This window comes from Apodemus sylvaticus, chromosome 2, assembly GCF_947179515.1.
Source record: "Apodemus sylvaticus chromosome 2, mApoSyl1.1, whole genome shotgun sequence".
In the NCBI taxonomy this organism is placed as follows: Eukaryota; Metazoa; Chordata; class Mammalia; order Rodentia; family Muridae; genus Apodemus; species Apodemus sylvaticus.
In genome coordinates, this window is record NC_067473.1 from 136,220,419 (window position 1) to 136,225,925 (window position 5,507).

Genomic DNA, 5,507 nt, shown 5'->3' on the forward strand with positions numbered 1-5,507 from the left:
CAAAAACTAAAAAGAAAAAGAAAACCATAAAACTAACCATAATCAAAACCTAATGCTTTATTTTATATTGGTCAAATGGGAGTAGATATCAATATTAGAATAGCAAGAGTGTTTAGACATTTTAATTTAATTTTTAAATTTTGAATTGTTTTAATCTGTCTATGTGCATGTACACATGGATGAGGGGATGTGTGTGTCACAGTGCACATGGGGTGCTCAAGGACAACTTTAAGGAGTTAGCTCTCTCCTTTCACCATGGATTCCGTATATCAACCGTGGGCCTTCAGGTTTGCACAGAAACTTTCTTGAGCCCCTGAACTGCCTCTTTAGAGCGAATTAGATTTACTCTAATTCCAAAACAAAAAGCAACAGTTTATTCATTTATTTAGTTTTTTACTTCATTCCCTATCTCTTATTAGTGGGCTTGAAAAACCTGAGCAATTTACTAAGTGTTTACTGGTATTTTTACTTTGCTTCATTAGACTCCTGTTGTTGCTATCACTTTCCTTGGGGATAGGTCTACCTCTTTTCGCTGCTAAGAAATGGCAATTACAAGTTTTTTGGGCCAGCAGCTGCCCTTCTCCTCATGTCCATCTACCCGTCAAAGTAAGATCCAGCTCTCTCAGTCCATTTTGCTCCCTGCAACATCTTTATCATGGCCCTGACATCTTACTTTCCAACTATATATATATATATTTTTTTTTGCTTCCATCATGCGCTGATGAATTAATTGTGGAGTATAGATTCTTCAGCCATGACTAACAGGCTTTGAACACACTATGCACTGAGGTTTATATAATGAATGTAAGATGATATACAGATAACTAGTAAGGTTTCTGTCCTGCATGTTTCTGTACATTTTGTATGACACACTTTCTTACTTGAAAAGTAAATGTTAGAATATGAAAAGATAAATAAGAATATCATTAGCCAGGCATGGTAGCTCATGCCTGTAATCCCAGCACTTGGGAGGCAGAGGCAGGTGGAATTCTGAGTTCGAAGCCAGTCTGGACTACAGAGTGAGTTCATCCTGTCTTGAAAAACCAAAAAAAAAAAAAAAAAAAAAAGAATATCATCAACAATAATTTTCACTAGTTTATTTGGGCCAGGCTAATTAATGAAGACTTAGTAAAAACCATGATTTGTAACTTCATAAGAACCAGTTTTGTTGATGTGCATTTAAGATGCTATGCTGGCTCATGTGTTGAAGGCTCACTCTAATAATAGTGATGACGAAAAATGGGGCAACCTACAAGGAGCAAGCCTACTTTAAGAAGACAAGTAGAGACATTGAGAGCATGCCTGAAAGCAGACATCATTGCTCTGCCTCCTTCCTCTTGTCCTTCCTAGAGGTCATGATCTGAACAGTTTCTGGTCACATTTCCTCAATGTTGTATTGCTCAACAAAGCAACTGACCAAGAACTGAAATGGTGAGCAAAATAAATTTTCCTCCATTAAGTTAATTTTCATCTGTATTTGTCACAGTATCTGGCTTAGACTAAGATACTCATACCACCCCTGTTGTTTTAATGTTCAGTATACATTTAGTTTATTTTAAAAAAATTGTTCTTTAGTCATGTTGTTGAGAGGAGTCATAGAACTGTAAGTTTATATAGTGTTTATGTAAAGTATATCAGATATTTCCTCATATCTTCTGGTTCTCCTAAACATGAATTCTGGCACTAGGGCTTACAGAATAGGATATTTATTAGGAAAATATGATATTATTTAGATAATGGGATATATTAAGATAAACACTAGACATAACAGTGATCTTTCAAAGAAACCCAGTCACTAGTACTCATAACTTCTGAATAAGTTACTTTACATAGTCAATAGAACTTAGAAGATCTGATTAAGTAATCTTCTACAGAAAATATCTTAGATTAAAAGATACCAAACTATCTGGTATCCATAACAAAGGATAAAATATTAGATCCAAACTTGCATAAAAGTGATGAGAGAAAGATTAGTTGGAACACTGCTGTCTTTGAAGATAGAGTAAACACTTACAACTTATTGTGTGTGTGCAGGCTCTAAGAGTTTGAGAATGAAATAAAACCATCCTTTGATAGCTTCCAAACAAAACACGCACAGTCTTCCCCAACCTTGATTTCAACTCTGTGAAATCAATGCCATGTTTTTATGATTATAGGACAGAGCAATAGTAGGGACCAAATAGACTGAATTTAAGAAACCTGCTGAGTTCACACTATGAATAGTTAGGCATACAGAAATCTCGGGAAGTTTATGAAGAAAACATTTCTATTAAATTTTCAGTGTAAAAACAATGTCTGTTTAACTGGCATCAATGAGAGGGGAGGTCCTTGGTCCTGTGAAGGTTTGATTCCCAGCATAGCAGAATGCTAGGGTAGTGTGGTAAGAGTGGTACAGTGGGTAGGGGAGCACTCTCATAGAAGCAGGGGGAAGGATTTGGATACGGGGCTTTCAAAAGGAAAACCAGAAAGGGGAATAACATTTGAAATATAAAAAAATAAAATAATCAACAAAGTTTTTTTTTTTTTTTTACAGCAATGCCTGTGAGTATATGTGTATGTGTGTATGAGTGTATGGAAGCATGTATGTGAGTATATGTGAGTGTGTTTTTTCTAATTTTTTTTATTCAATATATTTTTTATTTACATTTCAAATGACTTCCCCTTTTCTGGCCCCTCACTCCCTGAAAGTCCCATAAGCCTCTTCCCTCCCCCTGTTCACCCATCCACGCCTTCCCACTTCCCGGTTCTGGTTTTGCCCTATACTGCTACACTGAGTCTTTCTAGAACCAGGCCCCTCCTCCATTCTTCTTGTACATTATTTGATGTGTGAATTATGTTTTGGGTATTCCACTTTTCTAGGCTATTATCCACTTATTAGAGGGCATACCATGATTAATCTTTTGAGACTGGGTTACCTCACTTAGTATGATGTTCTCTAGCTCCATCCGTTTGTCTAAGAATTTCATGAATTAATTGTTTCTAATCGCTGAATAGTACTCCATTGTGTATATATACCACATTTTTTGCATCCATTCTTCCATTGAGGATCCTCCGGAAGTGACGTGCCCAGTTTTCTGAGGAACAGCCAAATTGATTTCCAGAGTCTTTGTACCAATTTGCAACCCCACCAGCAGTGGAGGAGTGTTCCTCTTTCTCCACATCCCTCACCAACACCTGCTGTCTCCTGAATTTTTAATCTTAGCCATTCTGACTGGTGTAAGGTGAAATCTCAGGGTTGTTTTGATTTGCATTTCCCTAATGACTAATGAAGTTGAGCATTTTATAAGATGCTTCTCCGCCATCCGAAGTTCTTTGGGTGAAAATTCTTTGTTTAGCTCTGTACCCCATTTTTAATATGGTTATTTGGCTTTCTGAGGTCTAAATTCTTGAGTTCTTTTTATATATTTTATGTATTAGTCCTCTATCTGATGTAGGGTTGGTGAAGATCTTTTTCCAATTTGTTGGTTGGCAATTTGTCCTTTTGATGGTGTCCTTTGCCTTAGAGAAACTTTGTAATTTTATGAGATCCCATTTGTCAATATTTGATCTTAGAGCATACACTATTGGTGTTCTGTTCAGGACTTTTCCCCTGTACTGATGTCCTCAAGGGTATTCCCCAGTTTCTTTTCTATGAGCTTCAGAATGTCTGGCTTTATGTGGAGGACCTTGATCAATTTGGAATTGAGCTTAGCACAAGGAGATGAGGATGGATCAATTTGCTTTCTTCTGCATGCTGACCTCCAGTTGAAGCAGCACCATTTGTTGAAAAGGCTATCTTTTTCCCACTGGATGTTTTCAGCTCCTTTGTCAAAGATCAAGTGGCCAGAGGTGTGTGGGTTCATTTCTGGATCTTCAATCCAATTCTATTGATCTGTCTGCCTGTTGCTGTACCAATTCCATGCAGTTTTTAACACTATTGCTCTGTAGTACTGCGTGAGGTGAGGGATACTGATTCCCCCAGAATTTCTTTTGTTGTTGAGAATAGTTTTAGCTATCCTGGGTTTTTTGTTATTCCAGACGAATTTGAGAATTGCTCTTTCTAACTCTATGAAGAACTGAGTTGGGATTTTGATGGGTATTGCATTGAATCTGTATGTTGCTTTTGGCAAAATGGCCATTTTAACTATATTAATCCTGCCAATCCATGAGCATGTGAGATTTTTCCATTTTCTGAGGTCTTCCATTTCCTTCTTCAGAGTTTTAAAGTTCTTGTCATACAGATCTTTCACTTGTTTGGTCAGAGTCACCCCAAGGTACTTTATACTGTTTGTGGCTATTGTGAAGGGTGTCATCTTCCTAATTTCTTTCTCAGCCTGCTTATCCTTTGAGTATAGGAAAGCTACTGATTTGCTTGAGTTGATTTTATAACCTGCCACTTTGCTGAAGTTGTTTATCAGCTGTAGGAGTTCTCTGGTGGAGTTTTTTGGATCACTTAGGTAGACTATCTTATCATCTGCAAATTGTGATAGTTTGACTTCTTCCTTTCCAATTTGTATCCCTTTGATCTCTTTATGTTGTCTAATTGACCGAGCTAGTACCACAAGTACAATATTGAAAAGATAAGGAGAGAGGGGGCAATCTTGTCTAGTCCCTGATTTTAGTGGGATTGCTTCAAGTTTCTCTCCATTTATTTTGATGTTGGCTACTGGTTTGCTGTATATTTCTTTAACAAAGTTTAGGTATGGGCCTTGAATTCCTGTTCTTTCCAAGACTTTAAACTTGAAAGGATGCTGAATTTTATTAAATGCTTTTTCAGCATCCAATGAAATGACCATGTGGTTTTTCTCTTTGAGTTTGTTTATGTAGTGGATTGCATTGATGGATTTCCATATATTGAACCATCCCTGCATCCCTGAGATAAAGCCTGCTTGATAATCGTGGATGATCGTTTTTATGTGTTCTTGGATTTGGTTGGCAAGATTTTTATTGAGTATTTTTGCATCGATGTTCATAAAGGAAATTGGTCTGAAGTTCTCTTTGTTGGATCTTTGTGTGGTATTGGTATCAGTGTAATTGTGGCTTTGTAGAAAGAGTTGGGTAGAAAAATGAGTTGGGTAGTGTTCCTTCCATTTATATTTTGAGGAATAGTTTGAAGAGTATTGGTGTTAGGTCTTTTTGTTGTTGTTGTTCGATATATTCTTTATTTACATTTCAAATGATTTCCCCGAAAGTCTGGCTCCCCACTCCCCAAAAGTCCCATAAGCCCTCTTCCCTTCCCCTGTTCCCCCATCTACCCCTTCCCACTTCCCCTGGTATTCCCCTAAACTGCTGCACTGAGTCTTTCCAGAACCAGGGGTCACTCCTCCGTTCTTCTTGGACATCATTTATATGTGGATTATGTCTTGGGTATTCAAAGTTTCTAGGCTAAAATCCACTTATCAGTGAGTGTATACCATGATTGATCTTTTGAGACTGGGTTACCACACTTAGTATGATGTTCTCCAGCTCCTTCCCTTTGTCTAAGAATTTCATGAATTCATTGTTTCTAATGGCTGAATAGTACTCCA